We start from the raw sequence: 22,262 nt of genomic DNA, 5'->3' as shown, positions 1-22,262 counted from the left end.
CATCCCTGTCTAGTGCCGTTTCTAATGTGGAAGCAGGGAAAAAAGATGCCATTTACTGACACAGACGCCGAGGAAGAATGATACAAAGCCGAAACCGCATTTGAGAATTGCTCTGGGATATTGAACCTGGCTAGAGTAAACAAATCATAGTAGTATTTATAAGGTTTAGAAAAGTATCAATATATTGTATCACAGAGAGAAATTACTTTTCATCTAAAACATAACTTTTACTATCATTGGTTAAAATATTACCTCATCTAGATATAATATTAGGCTAAGTCAAATAGATAGACAAGGCCTTACTTTGGACGTATCCAGGATAGTACAATCCGATATATAAAAAATTACGGCAACTTACAGTTAGATGACTGTGGACCTGGCCAGACGGTGAACGAGAGGTGAAGTCTGGGCCAGGGATAGAGGAGGGGGAGGGGAACCAAACCCCTAATGCGTCCCTCAATGTACCCCTGCCCACAGGCGGAGCACCCGCCCCAAAAGGGGCGACGACGCCTCTCGGTGGCTAAGCCCTCGCTGTCGCCTAGTATTACCCTGCCTTTGAGGATTGAAGATGTTTGTCCCTTCTTAGCAGCTTGTGCCGACGCGTTTCCCCAGTATTTGTAAAAACTCGTTCATCAGGGGACTGAGGATAAATGATCAGATCTTCACAAACTTCAATTCTAGTAGTTGTTGAATAAAAAACAAGTTGTTGCAGGTTTCACTAATGGTAATTGCCCATCTAATATTCTGGGGCAGAAAAATTATGGTAATTATTTAGCAGACCTCCTGGTGTAGTAAGGTGAGTCAGCTTTAAAATTTTAATTAGACTCTGATTTCTGTAGACGAGAAAACATTTTACTTACAAACGTAGAAAGATATCAAACAATTCTTAAGGAGAGAAAACACAGACAGTTTGTACGGGATTTGTCTGAATTCCGTGAAAAAAAACGCGCTTTTGAGTTTCTTAACATCAAGACCCAAAGCAACCCCGGCACTGACATATCCTCCACTGACCTTGAGTCTTCAGATACTGAGAGAGGTACTACTTCATTTAGGGGTAGAAATAGAGCCAGAGGCAGATGGAGGAGCGATGGCAGAAACATTATGGTAATTATATAGCAGACCTCCTGGTGTAGTAAGGTGCATAAACAGAACATCCCACATACTTATAGAAGGGGTGTATAAAGAAAGGGACTGGATAAATAAACTGTAATGATATTTATTCATGTAAAAAAAACAGGCCCCCCATTGACAATATATCAGAATGAACCAATTTCCGGTCCGATATTACGCAGGTTATTCTTAAACTAACATACTCATTTGAGAAGATCACAATAGAGTACGGTTATTATATGAAAAAAGAGGGAGACTAAATAAAACAACCGAGGGAAATCTGTTCATTTAGTCCCATGGGACACACTGTTTTGAGGCGGTATATCCACTGGGCTTCTTTGCGGAGAATTCTGTTATTCCCAGTCTCCACCCCTTGGTGACTGCCATATGACTTCAATTACCTGGAATTTGAGGGTACTCACATCACCTTCATGTACCTCAAGTACATGACGTGCGATCGGTTTGTCTCTGCGATTCCTTACATCACCTAGGTGTTTCCCAACCCGTCTCCTAAGTTTGCGTTTGGTTTTTCCAACATAACTTAAGGGACAGCTACAGGTGCATAGATAAATAATCCCTTGGGTACGACAGTTAGTAAAAGCCCGTATGGTGTATGTTATCCCTGTGCTAACACTAGTAAACACAGATTTTAGAATAAAGGGGAAACAAACACAGTCTCCACCACATTTGTAAGTTCCCGTTGGTTTGGGATTAAGCCATGTAGTGGTTCCTACTGGTTTTTGGTAATGACTGTGTACCAATCTGTCCTTTAAGGATCGTGCACAGCTATATGTGATCGCAGGTCTAAGGGGGAGCACATCTTATGTCTAGATCAGTCAGGAGAACATCCCAATATCTAATTAGGATACCCCTAACTTTCTGATTTTCATGATCAAATGTGCCGATAATTCTGATGACATTATCCCCTTTTTCAGCACTTTGAGCCTTGCTGACTAACAAGGCTTGGCGTTCAATTTTGTGTTGAAAAGCATCCCTCAAAACTTGATTGGGATATCCCCATTGTTGGAATCTCTTACACATATCGGCTGCCTGGTGATGGAATGATTCATATGAGGAACAGTTTCTTCTAACGCTAAGATATTGTCCCTTTGGGATACCGCGTTTTAAACTCTCAGGGTGATAGCTGTCCCACCGCAACAGGCTATTGGCAGCCGTTGGTTTTCTGTAAGTTTCGGTATGCAGCTCACCTTGACGCTTAGTGATACGTATATCCAAAAAGGCAATACTATCTCTGTTACTCTCATATGTGAATCTGAGACCTATATTGTTGATATTAAGGTGAGTAACAAATTCAGAGGAGTCACTGGTGCCATCCCAAATGATAAACACGTCGTCAATATATCTACTCCAGAATAATATATTCGGGGCCCATTGACGACATGGCTCATTAAACACAATGGTGTCCTTCCTAGCCCAGGAATAGATTGGCATAACTGGGTGCACAGGGGCTACCCATTGCCGTATCCCTGAGCTGGTGGAGGAACCGCGTCCAAAATATAAAGTAGTTGTGCGTCAATATAAATTCAAGTGACTGGATAACAAAATCAGAATGAGACTTGTATTGAGTCCCTCTTGTACTTAGGAAATATTATCATCTACTTGGATATTGTCGATCTTAAGTAGTAGATCCGTCGTATCTCTAATATAAGAGGGCAAGGCTGACACAAAGGGACACAAGATGTTATCAACATATGTGCTGAGACTATGGGTGATTGATACTACACCTGATACAATGGGACAGCCCAAAGGGGGGGTACCCGTTATGGATTTTCGGAAGTGAGTAGAAAGTGGGAATCTGTGGGTGTGATGGTACCAAGAATTTCATCTCATCCTTAGAAATCAAACCCTTCTCAAGGGCTTGTATAAGGATAGACTCTAAGTGGTCAGAGAACCCAGCTGTCGGATTTGATGGAAGAATGGAGTAGCATGTCCTGTCATCCAATAATTTAAGACACATATTGTGATATGTGGGATATTATCACAATATTGCCACCTTTATCAGATGGTTTGCATACAATATTTTTGTCCGATTCTAGACTTTTTAATGCATCCATCTGATCCTTACTTAGATTCATGGGCCCTTTTCTGTTAACTTCCTGTAGTTTTTCTAGTTGGTCTATCACTAATCTATTGAAAAGGTCAATAGCTGGAGTGTCCTGTGGTGGAAGCATTCTAGTACGGCCTAAGATGTGTGAAAGGACCTAAACTAGGAGTACATTCATTTTCGGTCAGGAGCGAGCTCAATGTCCAAACTCCCTCCAGATCTTCCATGGAAATACCTAATTTGATACACATCTCCTTGTCGTGGGTTTTAAAAAATGTATGCCACTTTAATTTACGGATGAAGAGACTAAGATCCTTAACCCAGTCAAAGCAAAAAAATTTAGTTGTAGGAACTAAAGAAAGACCCCTTGTTAGAAGTCTCTCCTCCTGGCTTGTCAACAGTCTGTCATTCAAGTTGATCACTTGATTGGGAAGTGGTGCTATTTGGTTTTGGCAGACTTCTGAATTGCTCCAGTATCCCTGTCTCTCAGTTGGTAGGGTAATGTATTTATCCTCCCACTTACTTCTAAAAAAAAGTACTTGGGGAAGATGTTGGAATTGGAAAGGAGGAAGGTAAAGAAGATGATGCAGAGGAGGGTGCCTGGAGTATAGGTTATCGTATTGTATTTTGTGAGAAGCCCTGATAATTGGCCGTTGGATTCATGCCCCTGTATCCTCGTTGTCCTTGTGGCCATCGCCTTCTCCCTCTGCCTCTGGCTCTATTTCTACCCCTAAATGAAGTAGTACCTCTCTCTGTATCTGAAGACTCAAGGTCATAGGAGGATATGACAGTGCCGGGGTTGCTTTGGGTCTTGATGTTAAGAAACTCAAAAGCGCGTTTTTCACGGAATTCAGACAAATCCTCTCCTTTTCTCTCCTTACGAATTGTTTGATATCTTTATATGTTTGTACGTAAAATCTTTTCTCGTCTACAGAAATCAGAGTCTGATTTAAATTTTAAAGTTGACTCACCTTACTACACCAGGAGGTCTGCTATATAATTACCATAATTTTTCTGCCCGAGAATATCAGATGGGCAATTACCATTAGTGAAACCTGCAACAACTTGTTTTTTATTCAACAACTACTAGAATTGAAGTTTGTGAAGATCTGATCATTTATCCTCAGTCCCCTGATGAACCAGTTTTTACGAATACTGTGGAAACGCGTCGGCACAAGCTGCTAAGGGACGAACATCTTCAATCCTCACAGGCAGGGTAATACTAGGCGACAGCGAGGGCTTAGCCACCGAGAGGTGGGGTCGCCCCTTTCAGGGTGTGTGCTCCGCCTGTAGGCAGGGGTACATTGAGGGACGCATTAGGGGTTTGGTTCCCCTCACCCTCCTTTATCCCCGGCCCAGACTTCACCTCTCGTTCACCGTCTGGCCAGGTCCACAGTCATCTAACTGTAAGTTGCCGTAATTTTTTTATATCGGATTGTACTATCCTGGATACGTCCAAAGTAAGGCCTTTTCTATCTATTTGACTTAGCCTAATATTAGATCTAGATGGGGTAATATTTTAACCAATGATAGTAAAAGTTATGTTTTAGATGAAAAGTCATTTCTGGCTAGAGTAAGCCTAATATACGACTAGTCAATTCTGTCAATTCTCGGCGTCTGCGCCAAGCATGACTAATGGGATCGCCTTGTGGGATGAAAAATAATGGGCATTTAAAATTTTCATTACATTGTCTTTCCCCTCTTTTTCCTTCACAAATCCTACCTGATCCGGATGGATTAAGTAGGCGAGTAGCTGATGCAGCCTGTTAGCTAACATTTTAGCCAATAGTTTGAAGTCAGTGTTTAGTAAAGAAATGGGACGGCAGTTAGAACAGGATGATGGGTCTTTTCCAGGTTTAGGGATGATCGTTATGGTGGCTCTAGTCATGTCAGCTGAAACAGGATTATTATGTAAAGCTCTGTTACAAACAGGGAGAAAATGAGGCAGGAGTGTGTCTGAAAAGGAGAGATAATAAGACAGTGGTAGACTGTCCGGCCCTGGGCATTTCCTTGTAGGGGAGGACTTAAGCGCCTCCGATAGGTCTGACAGGGTAAATGGAGAAGCAAGTGTAGCCTGTTGGACAGACGAAAGAGCCGGGAGGTTAAATGTTTTGAGAAAGGAGGAAATGTTGTGTTCTTTATTATAACGAGGGTCTGGAAGGGGTGGAGAAGGGAGATTGTAGAGGGATTCATAGTAGAGCCTAAATTGCTCTGCGATATCTTCTGATCTAAATAATGCAGAGCCCGAAGGAGCAGTGATGCTCTGGACATAATTTGCAAGCCTTCTAAGCTTGATTCTCTGCATTTGAAATTTTCTTGTCTCCATGGCGAAGAACTTTTGTTGGGATGATAAGTAGAACCTAGCAGAACGTTCATTAAGTAGGTTCTTCAGTTCCGATTTAAGGGATGTCAGTTCAGACAGATAGAGCTGAAGCAGAGAAATTTTGTGGGTTTTTTCTACAGAGTTAATCCGTGACAGGAGGGAATTTAGCTTTTTTTCCAGATTCTCTCTTTAGAAAGGAGCAGAGACTGAAATTTGACCCCTGATATAAACTTTATGTGCGTCCCAAAGTACATTGGGGGAAATGGAGGGGGACTGGTTAAGGGAGAAATATTCTTTCAGGAGAGATGATAATTGATTTTTGTGAAGTTCATTACCCAGAATGGACTCGTTGAACCTCCAGTAAGACGATCTACCCGGTCCGGGGGGAGGACGGAGGGTGCAAAAGATGGGTGCATGGTCGGAAAGTGTCATAACCCCTATTTGAGCTGAGGAACAGAGTGGCAGATGTTCCTTCGACACCTGTATATAGTCAATTCTGCTGTAAGAGTTGTTAGCTGGGGAGTAAAAAGAATGAAAATTAATCACTAGAAATGGCGGGGTAACCTAAAAAAGTAACTTTTAATAGTCAATGATAAAATAATATGCCCAAAAAAATATTGTCAAGTTTAAAAAACATGCATGCATCAAAATTCATGCACCACCATGTAGTAAAGGATAGAGGCAAATGTAAGATGTACACACTTGCTAAGGGGGTCAGATGTAGAAACACAGAGAAACAGTTAAAGAGGGAGACGGATGATGGGTTTCTTCCCCTATATCTCCCTATGTCCTAGCTCAAATTGAACCCCTCACTAGATGTCCCTTTGTGTCCCTTAGGTGCAGTAACAATGACTGCCCAGCTTCTTCAGAAACAAACAGGCGACACACACCAGGGTACACACAGAAAGTACTCAAAATAAAGCGTCCTGACGCATTTCACTGGCAATGAGCCAGATCATCAGGGGACCGGTGACACCAAAAGGTACTCACAGTAAACAGACAGTACAAAAAACCAATCCAGGCCACTTTCTGGTATAATGAAGCGCACAAGGAATTATCAGTATTGCATTGCTTTAGGCAGATACTTAGCTCCCCATGTGTTTGATGTCCATGACCCAGGCAGAAGGTGTGTCTGCGTTGCCCATTTCCCCTCCCCACCACCAAGTAGAGAGGAGACGAGTCAGACAGCTCACAGGGGCGGAGCTATGGAAGTATGGGAGGCTTCGTGCTGGGCTGACTCAAGCCTCCCTCTATCAACCATTCATAGTAAAATTGATAACCAAAAGGTCCGTCACTTCTATAGGGTCAAAGAAGGTGCGACCAGGATATTAAAGCAGCAGGTTAAATAGGCATAGTACCAGTGAGGAGAATTAATGCTCTATGGCTCATAATGGCTAAAAAAGGGTCAGACATGCGAATTGTCACCAATGCATTCTCCCTACCCCCCACTAGGGAGGTAAGGAACACATCTTCTTAGATTATAGCGACATGTGGGGATTTTTACCCTTATTTATATTCAGAACGTCACGAGATTGATCCTTGTGTATGTTACGAGCATACCGCAACTTGAATAAAATGTGAGGTTAATCTAGAAGATCTACAAGATACTACTGCTAGTGGGAACTTTTTTAGAGATAAACTGTACTACAGTATGTGACAGAGTGTAACAGAATTAGCCAAAGAGGCCTACAGGATATTAATGCTAGTGGCGAGGATTTAGATAATCAGCGGGACATTCTTGTTGGCTCAATATAGCACACAAATGAGAGTTGCTCATTGAGGCAACTTGGTTGAACAGTTCTCAGTTCGAATATCCACCATGCCTCCCTTTGCAGTGTTTTCCTGTCCCAATCCCCTCCTCTCTTCAGGGGGAAAATTAGTTCCCTATGTATCTCCACTAAGGAAGGTCAGAAATCCACCGGGGTTGATCCGTATTGGGTGCATAGGCATTGACGAAGGTATAAAGCGTCTGGCCAACACGACCTTTCAGGATAATATAACGACCATCTGGGTCTTGAATATGGTTAAGATATGTGAAGGGAATGCCCCTGCGAAACCCAATACTGACTCCCCGTGAAGCAGCGCCATTTGCACCGCAATGGTACCATGTTGGGAATTTAGAAAAGAAAAGGTTGGGGTAATTGTTATGTTTGTGGGTGATTGAGTCAGCACAACCCTATATGCAGGTGCACATCGCTATGGCGAAATACATATACAAACGCAAAAAACAAATGCAATAGCACTCTGCAACCAGCATTCTGCCCTGCCTCTATGCTGGATGAGGCATTGGTGTACATTTTGGCCAAAGCGTAATAAGCCACTCACCACGTCAAGGTCGCCTCTATAGAGTGGTCCCTAACACTAGTTCCTACCTGTTTATGGGCCATGACAGCCACACAAAGTCCAGGGAATGCAGGTGCAGCATGCACGCCAAGCACACTCTGCTTTTAACCCCGTCCGGTGCCATTACAGCTTTCATCGTATCCAGGGATGCAAGTACCAACATGCATGCTGAGCCCACTATATACTTCTCCTGGAGCCAAATGGCTACTGGTAGGTGCTATATAAGCAGACTCCGTTTTATACTGACTTTAAAATCAGCCTCCAGGACAGATTGACTGGTCAGGTGTGCATGACTGCATGGAGATCGCCACGCCTCCAATATATACTACAAAGAAAAAATGTGGGTGATTGAGTCAGCACAACCCTATATGCAGGTGCACATCGCTATGGCGAAATACATATACAAACGCAAAATACAAATGCAATAGCACTCTGCAACCAGCATTCTGCCCTGCCTCTATGCTGGATGAGGCATTGGTGTACATTTTGGCCAAAGCGTAATAAGCCACTCACCACGTCAAGGTCGCCTCTATAAAGTGGTCCCTAACACTAGTTCCTACCTGTTTATGGGCCATGACAGCCACACAAAGTCATCTCGCGTGAGCCGAGATTTCCTGTGAACGCGCACTCACAGGAGCGGATCCGCACATTGCCAGAACTATTGCGGACAAGAATAGGACATGTTCTATAGGCTCTACAAAAAACGCAGTGTTCGCCCGATCAGGCCTGATCTTGTGCGCACACTTGCGTTCAGTCCGCCCCACCGCAGTGACATAATTATTTTTTTTCTGATCACTGCAAAAACACCGTAAAATCGCAGCGGCGCTATAAAGATCACTTTTGAGGGGCATGGCGAGTTCATAGAAGATTTTTTTTTTGGCACAAGTTAGCGGAAATTGATTATTATTTTAGTTGTTTTTTGTTTTTTATTACAAAGTCTCATATTCCACTAACTTGTGACAAAAAATAAAATCTTACATGAACTCACCATACCCCTCACGGAATCCAAATGCGTAAAAATGCCCTGTGAAATCCTAAAGGTATTCATTGGAATTTGGGCCCCTTTGCGCATCTTGGATGCAAAAAAGTGTCACACATGTGGTATCGCCATACTCAGGAGAAGTAGGGCAATATGTTTTGGGGTGTATTTTTACATATACCCATGCTGGGTGAGAGAAATATCTCTGTAAATTGACAACTTTGTATTGTAAAAATTCCAATGAGTACCTTTTAGGAGGGCATTTTTAGACATTTGGATTCCAGACTTCTTGTCACGCTTTAGGGCCCCTAAAATGCCAGGGCAGAATAAATACCCCACAAGAGACCCCATTTTGGAAAGAAGACACCCCAAGGTATTCCGTAAGGGGCATGGCGAGTTCATGTAAAATTTTATTTTTTGTCACAAGTTAGTGGAATATGAGACTTTGTAAGGAAAAAAAATATATCATTTTCCGCTAACTTGTGCAAAAAAAAAAAACTTCTATGAACTCGCCATGCCCCTCACGGAATACCTTGGGGTGTCTTCTTTCCAAAATGGGGTCACTTGTGGGGTATTTATACTGCCCTGGTATTTTAGGGGCCCTAAAGCGTGAGAAGTAGTTTGGAATTCAAATGCGTAAAAATGCCCTGTGAAATCCTAAAGGTACTCATTGGAATTTGGGCCCCTTTGCGCACCTAGGCTGCAAAAAAGTGTCACACATGTGGTATCGCCGTACTCAGAAGAAGTAGGGCAATGTGTTTTGGGGTGTATTTTTACATATACCCATACTGTGTGTGATCAATATCTCTGTAAATGACAACTTTTTAATTTTTTTTATACAAAGTTGTCAATTTACAGAGATATTTCTCTCACCCAGCATGGGTATATGTAAAAATACACCCCAAAACACATTTCCCTACTTCTTCTGAGTACGGCGATACCACATGTGTGGTACACTTTTTTGCAGCCTAGGTGCGTAAAAGGGCCTAAAGTCCAAGGAGTACCTTTAGGCTTTACAGGGTTGCTCACAATTTAGCCCCGCCCAAAATGCCAGAACAGTAAACACACCCCACAAATGACCCCATTTCGGAAAGTAGACACTCCAAGGTATTCACTGAGGGGCATAGTGAGTCCGTGGGAGATTTTTTATTTTTTTTGCCAGAAGTTAGCAGAAATGGAAACTTTATATTTTTTTTCTCTTGTGAAAAAAAATTAAATCATACATGAACTCACAATGCCCCTCCGCGAATACTTTGTGGTGTCTTCTTTCTAAAATGAGGTCATTTGGGGGGGTATTTTAGGGGCCCTAAAGCGTGAGAAGAAGTCTGGAATCCAAATGCCTAAAAATGCCCTCCTAAAAGGTACTCATTGGAATTTGGGCCCCTTTGCGCACCTAGGCTGCAAAAAAGTGTCACACATGTGGTATTGCCGTACTCAGGAGAAGAAGGGCAATGTGGTTTGGGGTGTATTTTTACATATACCTATGGTGGGTGAGAGAAATATCTCTGTAAATTGACAACTTTGTATAAAAAAATGTAAAAAGTTGTCATTCACAGAGATATTTCTCACACACAGTATGGGTATATGTAGAAATACACCCCAAAACACATTGCCCTACTTCTCCTGAGTACGGCAATACCACATGAGTGACACTTTTTTGCAGCCAAGATGCGCAAAGGGGCCCAAATTCCAATGAGTACCTTTAGGATTTCACAGGGCATTTTAACGCATTTGGATTCCAAACTACTTGTCACTCTTTAGGGCCCCTAAAATGCCAGGGCAGTATAAATACCCAACAAGTGACCCCATTTTAGAAAGAAGACACCCCAAGGTATTCCGTGAGGGGTATGGTGAGTTCATGTAAAATTAAATTTTTTGTCACAAGTTAGTGGAATATGAGACTTTGTAAGAAAAAATAAGTAAATTCCATTTCCGCTAACTTGTGACAAAAAATAAAAACTTCCATGAACTCACTATGCCCATCAGCGAATACCTTTGGGTGTCTACTTTCCGAAATGGGGTCATTTGTGGGGTGTTTCTACTGTCTGGGCATTGTAGAACCTCAGGAAACATGACAGGTGCTCAGAAAGTAAAAGTGCGTATTAATTTTTTTGCACCAAACCAATAAATATACACTTATTGCATTTTTTTTTTTATCAAAGACATGTAGAACAATAAATTTAGAGAAAAATTTATATAGAAATGTAGTTTTATTTGAAAAATTTTACAACTGAAAGTGAATTTTTGATTAATATAAAAAAAAGTTAAAATGTCAGCAGCAATGAAATACCACCAAATGAAAGCTCTATTAGTGAGAAGAAAAGGAGGTAAAATTAATTTGGGTGGTAAGTTGTATGACCGAGCAATAAACCGTGAAAGTAGTGTAGTGCAGAATTGTAAAAAGTGGTCTGGTCATTAAGGGGGTTAAAGCTAGGGGGGCTGAGGTGGTTAAAGACCAGACTTACACTGTACATGCATGGCGGAGGTCAAGAAGGGATTAATATACTATATCTGCCCCAATATCCTAGAATATGTTCCTCACGACTAGAGTTGAGCGAACACCTGGATGTTCGGGTTCGAGAAGTTCGGCTGAACTTCCCGGAAATGTTCGGGTTCGGGATCCGAACCCGAACCGAACTTCGTCCCGAACCCGAACCCCATTGAAGTCAATGGGGACCCGAACTTTTGGGCACTAAAAAGGCTGTAAAACAGCCCAGGGGCTAGAGGGCTGCAAAATGACCCAATATCAATTGGACAGAGGTCCCATAGCAGAGAATCTGGCTTCACGTCAGCAGAGAATCAGTCTCTTCATGCCATAGCAAAGAATCTGGCTTCATGTCAGCAGAGAATCAGTCTCTTCATGCCATAGCAGAGAATCTGGCTTCATGTCACCCACCACTGGAAGAGGCCACGGTCACATATTTAGGCCCCGTCACCCAGACAGAGGAGAGCGGTCCCGTAACAGAGAATCTGGCCTTATGTCAGCGCAGAATCTGTCTTCATGTCATAGCAGAGAATCAGGCTTCACGTCACCCACCACTGGAACAGGCCACTGTCACAAATTTAGGCCCAGGCAGAGGAGAGAGGTCGCGTAACAGAGAATCTGGCCTTATGTCAGCACAGAATCTATCTTCATGTCATAGCAGAGAATCAGGCTTCACGTCACCCACCACTGGAACAGGCCACTGTCACACATATAGACCCAGGCAGAGGAGAGAGGTCCCGTAACAGAGAATCTGGCCTTATGTCAGCGCAGAATCTGTCTTCATGTCATAGCAGAGAATCAGGCTTCACGTCACCCACCACTGGAACAGGCCACTGTCACACATTTAGGCCCAGGCAGAGGAGAGAGGTCCCGTAACAGAGAATCTGGCCTTATGTCAGCGCAGAATCTGTCTTCATGTCATAGCAGAGAATCAGGCTTCACGTCACCCACCACTGGAACAGGCCACTGTCACATACTTAGGCCCAGGCACCCAGGCAGAGGAGAGAGGTCCCGTAACAGAGAATCTGGCCTTATGTCAGCGCAGAATCTGTCTTCATGTCATAGCAGAGAATCAGGCTTCACGTCACCCACCACTGGAACAGGCCACTGTCACACATTTAGGCCCAGGCACCCAGGCAGAGGAGAGAGGTCCCGTAACAGAGAATCTGGCCTTATGTCAGCGCAGAATCTGTCTTCATGTCATAGCAGAGAATCAAGCTTCACGTCACCCACCACTGGAACAGGCCACTGTCACACATTTAGGCCCAGGCACCCAGGCAGAGGAGAGAGGTCCCGTAACAGAGAATCTGGCCTTATGTCAGCACAGAATCTGTCTTCATGTCATAGCAGAGAATCAGGCTTCACGTCACCCACCACTGGAACAGGCCACTGTCACACATTTAGGCCCAGGCACCCAGGCAGAGGAGAGAGGTCCCGTAACAGAGAATCTGGCCTTATGTCAGCGCAGAATCTGTCTTCATGTCATAGCAGAGAATCAGGCTTCACGTCACCCACCACTGGAACAGGCCACTGTCACACATTTAGGCCCAGGCACCCAGGCAGAGGAGAGAGGTCCCGTAACAGAGAATCTGGCCTTATGTCAGCGCAGAATCAGTCTTCATGTCATAGCAGAGAATCAGGCTTCACGTCACCCACCACTAGAACAGGCCACTGTCACATATTTAGGCCCAGGCACCCAGGCAGAGGAGAGAGGTCGCGTAACAGAGAATCTGGCTTCATGTCAGCACAGAATAAGTCTTCATGTCATAGCAGAGAATCAGGCTTCACGTCACCCACCACTGGAACAGGCCACTGTCACACATTTAGGCCCCGGCACCCAGACAGAGGAGAGGTTCATTCAACTTTGGGTTGCCCCGCAATATAATGGTAAAATGAAATTAAAAATAGTATTGAATGAGGAAGTGCCCTGGAGTAGAATAATATATTGTTAAGGGGAGGTAGTTAATATCTAATCTGCACAAGGGATGGACAGGTCCTGTGGGATCCATGCCTGGTTCATTTTTATGAACGTCAGCTTGTCCACATTGGCTGTAGACAGGCGGCTGCGTTTGTCTGTAATGACGCCCCCTGCCGTGCTGAATACACGTTCAGACAAAACGCTGGCCGCCGGGCAGGCCAGCACCTCCAAAGCATAAAAGGTTAGCTCTGGCCACGTGGACAATTTGGAGACCCAGAAGTTGAATGGGGCCGAACCATCAGTCAGTATGTGGAGGGGTGTGCACAGGTACTGTTCCACCATGTTAGTGAAATGTTGCCTCCTGCTAACACGTTCCGTATCAGGTGGTGGTGCAGTTAGCTGTGGCGTGGTGACAAAACTTTTCCACATCTCTGCCATGCTAACCCTGCCCTCAGAGGAGCTGGCCGTGACACAGCTGCTTTGCCGACCTCTTGCTCCTCCTCTGCCTTCGCCTTGGGCTTCCACTGGTTCCCCTGTGACATTTGGAAATGCTCTCAGTAGCGCGTCTACCAACGTGCGCTTGTACTCGCGCATCTTCCTATCACGCTCCAGTGTAGGAAGTAAGGTGGGCACATTGTCTTTGTACCGGGGATCCAGCAGGGTGGCAACCCAGTAGTCCGCACACGTTAAAATGTGGGCAACTCTGCTGTCGTTGCGCAGGCACTGCAGCATGTAGTCGCTCATGTGTGCCAGGCTGCCCAGAGGTAAGGACAAGCTGTCCTCTGTGGGAGGCGTATCGTCATCGTCCTGAGTTTCCCCCCAGCCACGCACCAGTGATGGGCCCGAGCTGCTTTGGGTGCAACCCCGCTGTGAACATGCTTCATCCTCATCCTCCTCCACCTCCTCCTCATCCTCGTCCTCCTCGTCCTCCAGTAGTGGGCCCTGTCTGGCCACATTTGTACCTGGCCTCTGGTGTTGCAACAAACCTCCCTCTGAGTCACTTCGAAGAGACTGGCCTGAAAGTGCTAAAAATGACCCCTCTTCCTCCTCTTCCTCCTGGGCCACCTCCTCTTCCATCATCGCACTAAGTGTTTTCTCAAGGAGACATAGAAGTGGTATTGTAACGCTGATAACGGCGTCATCGCCACTGGCCATGTTGGTGGAGTACTCGAAACATTGCAACAGGGCACACAGGTCTCGCATGGAGGCCCAGTCATTGGTGGTGAAGTGTGTCTGATCCGCAGTGCGACTGACCCGTGCGTGCTGCAGCTGAAACTCCACTATGGCCTGCTGCTGCTCGCACAGTCTGTCCAGCATATGCAAGGTGGAGTTCCACCTGGTGGGTACGTCGCATATGAGGCGGTGAGCGGGAAGGCCGAAGTTACGCTGTAGCGCAGACAGGAGAGCAGCGGCAGGGTGTGAACGCCGGAAGCGCGAACAGACAGCCCGCACTTTATGCAGCAGCTCTGACATGTCGGGGTAGTTGCGAATGAATTTCTGCACCACCAAATTCAGCACATGCGCCAGGCAAGGGATGTGCGTCAAACCGGCTAGTCCCAGAGCTGCAACGAGATTTCGCCCATTATCGCACACCACCAGGCCGGGCTTGAGGCTCACCGGCAGCAACCACTCGTCGGTCTGTTGTTCTATACCCCGCCACAACTCCTGTGCGGTGTGGGGCCTGTCCCCCAAACATATGAGTTTCAGAATGGCCTGCTGACGTTTACCCCGGGCTGTGCTGAAGTTGGTGGTGAAGGTGTGTGGCTGACTGGATGAGCAGGTGGAAGAAGAGGAGGAGGAAGCTGAGTAGGAGGAGGAGACAGGAGACAGGAGGCAAAGAATGTTGCCCTGCGATCCTTGGCGGCGGAAGGACGTGCGCCAAACAGCTCTCCGCCTGGGGCCCAGCCGCCACTACATTTACCCAGTGTGCAGTTAGGGAGATATAGCGTCCCTGGCCGTGCTTACTGGTCCACGTATCTGTGGTTAGGTGGACCTTGCCACAGATGGCGTTGCGCAGTGCACACTTGATTTTATCGGACACTTGTTTGTGCAGGGAAGGCACGGCTCTCTTGGAGAAGTAGTGGCGGCTGGGAACAACATACTGTGGGACAGCAAGTGACATGAGCTGTTTGAAGCTGTGTGTGTCCACCAGCCTAAATTACAGCATTTCATAGGCCAGTAGTTTAGAAATGCTGGCATTCAGGGCCAGGGATCGAGGGTGGCTAGGTGGGAATTTACGCTTTCTCTCAAATGTTTGTGAGATGGAGAGCTGAACGCTGCCGTGTGACATGGTTGAGATGCTTGGTGATGCAGGTGGTGGTGTTGGTGGTACATCCCATGTTTGCTGGGCGGCAGGTGCCAACGTTCCTCCAGAGGCAGAGGAAGAGGCCGAGGCGGCGGCAGCAGCAGCAGAAGAGGCCGAGGCGGCGGCAGCAGCAGAAGAGGCCGAGCCGGCAGCAGCAGAAGAGGCAGCAGGGGGAGCCTGAGTGACTTCCTTGTTTTTAAGGTGTTTACTCCACTGCAGTTCATGCTTTGCATGCAGGTGCCTGGTCATGCAGGTTGTGCTAAGGTTCAGAACGTTAATGCCTCGCTTCAGGCTCTGATGGTACAGCGTGCAAACCACTCGGGTCTTGTCGTCAGCACATTGTTTGAAGAAGTGCCATGCCAGGGAACTCCTTGAAGCTGCTTTTGGGGTGCTCGGTCCCAGATGGCGGCGGTCAGTAGCAGGCGGAGTCTCTTGGCGGCGGGTGTTCTGATTTTGCCCACTGCTTTCTCTTTTGCTACACTGTTGGCTCGGTCTCACCACTGCCTCTTCCTCCGAACTGTGAAAGTCAGTGGCACGACCTTCATTCCATGTGGGGTCTAGGACCTCATCGTCCCCTGCATCGTCTTCCACCCAGTCTTGATCCCTGACCTCCTGTTCAGTCTGCACACTGCAGAAAGACGCAGCAGTTGGCACCTGTGTTTCGTCATCATCAGAGACGTGCTGAGGTGGTATTCCCATGTCCTCATCATCAGGAAACATAAGTGGTTGTGCGTTAGTGCATTCTATCTCTTCCACCCCTGGTGAAGAGCTAGGTGGATGCCCTTGGGAAACCCTGGCAGCAGAGTCTTCAAACAGCATAAGAGACTGCTGCATAACTTGAGGCTCAGACAGTTTCCCTGATATGCATGGGGGTGATGTGACAGACTGATGGGCTTGGTTTTCATGCGCCATGTGTGCGCTTTCTGCAGAAGACTGGGTGGGAGATAATGTGAACGTGCTGGATGCACTGTCGGCCACCCAATTGACTAATGCTTGTACCTGCTCAGGCCTTAACATCCTTAGAACGGCATTGGGCCCCACCAAATATGGCTGTAAATTCTGGCGGCTACTGGGACCTGAGGTAGTTGGTACACTAGGACGTGTGGCTGTGGCAGAACGGCCACGTCCTCTCCCAGCACCAGAGGGTCCACTAACACCACCACGACCATGTCCGCGTCCGCGTCCCTTATTAGATGTTTTCCTCATTGTTCCCGTTCACCACAATTTTGAGAATGGCAAATTTGGGAATAGTTTTTCAACCCAGAACAAAAATTGTGCTTTTACGGTCACTACAAATAACTGACCAGCTAAAACAGTACAGATTTGGTTGAATAGAAATGTGAGGCCTGTTTTTTTTTTGCGCTGTGTGACAGGTATAGGTTTAATCAAAGAATTAGACTTGTATCTGCACGGTAGCGTGTGTCTTAGGTTTTTCTGAATGACACTATCAGCACCTTCAATGTAAGATATCCTTTTTGGGATAGATTTCAAGTAGGCCTCATATAGCAGAAACTATTTATTTTGAGAATGGCAAATTTGGGAATATTTTTTCAACCCAGAACAAAAAGTGTGCTTTTACGGTCACTACAAATAACTTGACCAGCTAAAACAGTACAGATTTGGTTGAATAGAAATGTGAGGCCTGTTTTTTTTTTGCGCTGTGTGACAGGTATAGGTTTAATCACAGAATTAGACTTCTATCTGCACGGTAGCATGTGTCTTAGGTTTTTCTGAATGACACTATCAGCACCTTCAATGTAAGATATCCTTTTTGGGATAGATTTCAAGTAGGCCTCATATACCAGAAACTAGTTATTTTGAGAATGGCAAATTTGGGAATAGTTTTTCAACCCAGAACAAAAAGTCTGCTTTTACGGTCACTACAAATAACTTGACCAGCTAAAACAGTACAGATTTGGTTGAATAGAAATGTCAGGTCTATTTTTTAGGCGCTGGTTGACAGGCTCAACTTGCCCCTGATGTAGTATATGGCCAAAAAATAACCACACTGTTGATGGTTAAATGCACTTGGGTGACACAGGCTCAGCCTGCACCAGATGTAGTATATGGCCAAAAAATAACCAGACTGTTGATGGTTAAATGCACTTCGGTGACACAGGCTCAGCCTGCAGCTGATGTAGTATATGGCCAAAAAATAACCAGACTGTTGATGGTTAAATGCACTTCGGTGACACAGGCTTAGCCTGCAGCTGATGTAGGATATAGCACAAAATAACCACACTATTGATGGTTAAATACACTTGGTGATAGCTTGTGCTGGCGCACCACAAGTCACAAAATGGCCGCCGATCACCCCAGAAAAAAAGTGAACTAAAAACGCTCTGGGCAGCCTCAAAAAAGTGAGCAAGTCAATATTAGCACTTCAATGATCCACAGCTGCATATCGATCACAGAATGAAGTCTTTTGGAGGAGTTAATCTGCCTAATCTCGCCCTAACGTCGCAGCTGCAACCTCTCCCTATGCTTGAATCAGCAGAGTGACGTGCAGAGCAACGTGACCCAAGCTTATATAGAGGCTGGGTCACATGCTGCACTGGCCAATCACAGCCATGCCAATAGTAGGCAAGGCTGTGATGGCCTCTTGGGGCAAGTAGTATGACGCTTGTTGATTGGCTGCTTTGCAGCCTTTCAAAAAGCGCCAAGAAAGCGCCGAACACCGAACCCGAACCCGGACTTTTACGAAAATGTTCGGGTTCGGGTCCGTGTCACGGACACCCCAAAATTCGGTACGAACCCGAACTATACAGTTCGGGTTCGCTCATCCCTACTCACGACAACTCTTTTCTTGAATTGTAATCCTAGATTACCGGAATAACTTTTTTACAAATATAACATAGTAACCCCTGAGGTACTCCACTAGTGACAATGACCCAATCTGATTGTGTACCATTTATAACCACCCTCTGTTTTCTATCACTGAGCCAGTTACTTACCCACATACAGACATTTTCTCCCAGTCCAAGCATTCTTATTTAATATACTAACCTTTTATGCGGTACAGTATTCATCAACATAATTCACGTAGAGTGTTCCAGTTGAATCTGTTGAAAAGTATAAATTACAGTATATCGCTACACAACAAAACCTCAAGAAATCTATCTGAACAAGACATAGTGCAGTTCTCTCACTTCTTTAGACTTTACCAAATTTGAGGGCACTTTTTAACAGACATACAATACTAGCAACTGTATCCTCTTTAATTAAAGATTACTCCAGGCAAAAGCTAAAAATTCATCCTTGGTCATGGAGCTGTACATGATCCAAAATTTTCATTCATCTAAATGTTTCTATTACAGGGATTCCCTGCTGTCCCCCACTAGGCCACAGCTGAAGACTGTGCTGCCATAATAAAAGATCAGTGCTGTCCTGAGCCAATAAAGAGGCAGTATAAGGGGCTGTTTACATCATGTTTTTGCCCCCTGTTCAATATATACATTGGAAAAAAGGATGCTAAAGCATATTATATTACAATTTTCCATCCTACAGAGTCCATATGAACATATGTGTTTAAGGAAAATTTGTTTTACAGTAAAAACCTTATGGTGATGGATGTCCCTGTATGACCATGAGTCTGAGACATCTTGTTAAGATATTAGTCCATTAATCGTGGGATAAAAACATGATGTGAAGACGGCCTAAGAAATATACGCACACAGCATCACATAATGTTACAAATAGAGATGGCCTTACGGTTCCCCCAGCGGTCGTTTCACTGCGAACTTTGCTCGTTCGCGGTTCGTCGAACATGCGATCATATGGCGATGTCCGCCAGCGCCATATTCTTTTGCATTATGCCAAACTTTGACCTATGACACATCCATCAGGTGGGACAGGACAGCCAATTGAGACGTTTCAGCACATGGACACACCCCCTACCCTATAAATAAACCCAATCTGGCAGCCATTTTACATTCTGTTTTTTGCCAGTGTAGGGAGAGGTTGCTGTGTGGAGCAGGGACAGACAGGGACACAAAATGCTAGCTAATATGGCCACAAAAGTCATTTTAAGGACTAGTATAGGTGTGCTATCGATAGGTGTGATATACTTATAATATACTTTCTAACATAGAAAGTATATTATAGTGCATTTGTATTGTGCAGCAGTTGTGCTGCGATACTGCAGCCAGATAGAGGGACAAACATTTTTGAAATAACTAATTGCAACTTGTGTGATATACCTGTTGCCCCCCCGCCCCCAAAAAAAGGGGTGTGAAATACCTATAATATACCTTCTAACATAGAAAGTATATTATAGTGCATTTGTATTGTGCAGCAGTTGTGTGCGGTTCTGCTGCGATACTGCAGCTATACAGAGGGACAAACGCTATTGTAACAACTAATTGCAACTGGCGTGATATAGCAGTTACCCCCAAAAAGCTGATTGAGGCAGGGGTGTGATATGCCTATATTATACTTTCTAGATAGTGCATTTGTATTGTGCAGCATTTGTGTGCGGTTCTGCTGAGATACCGAAGCTATACAGAGGGACAAACGCTATTGGAACAACTAGTTGCAACTGGTGTGATATAGAAGTTGCCCCCCATAAAAACTGATTGAGGCAGGGGTGTGATATACCTATAATATACTTTCTATATAGTTTATTTGTATTGTTCAGCATTTGTGTGCGGTTCTGCTGAGATACCACAGCCATAAAGAAGGACAAACGCTATTGAAACAACTAATTGCAACTGTTGTGATATAGCAGTTGCCCCCCCCCCCAAAAAAAAAACGATTAAGGCAGGGGTGTGATATACCTATAATACAGGGAGTGCAGAATTATTAGGCAAATGAGTATTTTGACCACATCATCCTCTTTATGCATGTTGTCTTACTCCAAGCTGTATAGGCTCGAAAGCCTACTACCAATTAAGCATATTAGGTGATGTGCATCTCTGTAATGAGAAGGGGTGTGGTCTAATGACATCAACACCCTATATTAGGTGTGCATAATTATTAGGCAACTTCCTTTCCTTTGGCAAAATGGGTCAAAAGAAGGACTTGACAGGCTCAGAAAAGTCAAAAATAGTGAGATATCTTGCAGAGGGATGCAGCACTCTTAAAATTGCAAAGCTTCTGAAGCGTGATCATCGAACAATCAAGCGTTTCATTCAAAATAGTCAACAGGGTCGCAAGAAGCGTGTGGAAAAACCAAGGCGCAAAATAACTGCCCATGAACTGAGAAAAGTCAAGCGTGCAGCTGCCAAGATGCCACTTGCCACCAGTTTGGCCATATTTCAGAGCTGCAACATCACTGGAGTGCCCAAAAGCACAAGGTGTGCAATACTCAGAGACATGGCCAAGGTAAGAAAGGCTGAAAGACGACCACCACTGAACAAGACACACAAGCTGAAAAGTCAAGACTGGGCCAAGAAATATCTCAAGACTGATTTTTCTAAGGTTTTATGGACTGATGAAATGAGAGTGAGTCTTGATGGGCCAGATGGATGGGCCCGTGGCTGGATTGGTAAAGGGCAGAGAGCTCCAGTCCGACTCAGACGCCAGCAAGGTGGAGGTGGAGTACTGGTTTGGGCTGGTATCATCAAAGATGAGCTTGTGGGGCCTTTTCGGGTTGAGGATGGAGTCAAGCTCAACTCCCAGTCCTACTGCCAGTTTCTGGAAGACACCTTCTTCAAGCAGTGGTACAGGAAGAAGTCTGCATCCTTCAAGAAAAACATGATTTTCATGCAGGACAATGCTCCATCACACGCGTCCAAGTACTCCACAGCGTGGCTGGCAAGAAAGGGTATAAAAGAAGAAAATCTAATGACATGGCCTCCTTGTTCACCTGATCTGAACCCCATTGAGAACCTGTGGTCCATCATCAAATGTGAGATTTACAAGGAGGGAAAACAGTACACCTCTCTGAACAGTGTCTGGGAGGCTGTGGTTGCTGCTGCACGCAATGTTGATGGTGAACAGATCAAAACACTGACAGAATCCATGGATGGCAGGCTTTTGAGTGTCCTTGCAAAGAAAGGTGGCTATATTGGTCACTGATTTGTTTTTGAATGTCAGAAATGTATATTTGTGAATGTTGAGATGTTATATTGGTTTCACTGGTAAAAATAAATAATTGAAATGGGTATATATATGTTTTTTGTTAAGTTGCCTAATAATTATGCACAGTAATAGTCACCTGCACACACAGATATCCCCCTAAAATAGCTAAAACTAAAAACAAACTAAAAACTACTTCCAAAAATATTCAGCTTTGATATTAATGAGTTTTTTGGGTTCATTGAGAACATGGTTGTTGTTCAATAATAAAATTAATCCTCAAAAATACAACTTGCTTAATAATTCTGCACTCCCTGTATAATTTCTATATAGTGCTGTCACGACCATGGTTATGGTCGTGACTTCTGGATCCGCATGCAGTTGCCTGCGGTTTGGTTTTATTGTCAACCACATGGTGAGGGCTGCTGTTATGTTGCCTCACATGTGGTTGCCGCTGGCAACATGTTTGTACTTGGCAGTATAGCAGCCTGAGCTGTTGCTAGGCAGCTAGCTGTCAAGTGCATGCGGTTACACCTGGTTCGGTGTGTGTGTGTGTATGTCTGCACTTTCCATGTTTGGTGTGCACGGGGTTGTTTGTGTGTTCACTTCCCCTTTAAGTTGCTGTCTTCCCTTGTCTGGTGTGAGAAGGGTTAATTCCCTTCCTGGACTGTGAGCACTGAGTGTGTCTGTGTGGGTGTGGCTACTTGGGCCTATAT

Source organism: Bufo bufo, chromosome 1 (genome assembly GCF_905171765.1).
Source record: "Bufo bufo chromosome 1, aBufBuf1.1, whole genome shotgun sequence".
Lineage (NCBI taxonomy): Eukaryota > Metazoa > Chordata > Amphibia > Anura > Bufonidae > Bufo > Bufo bufo.
Note: the sequence above shows the minus strand (reverse complement) of the source record.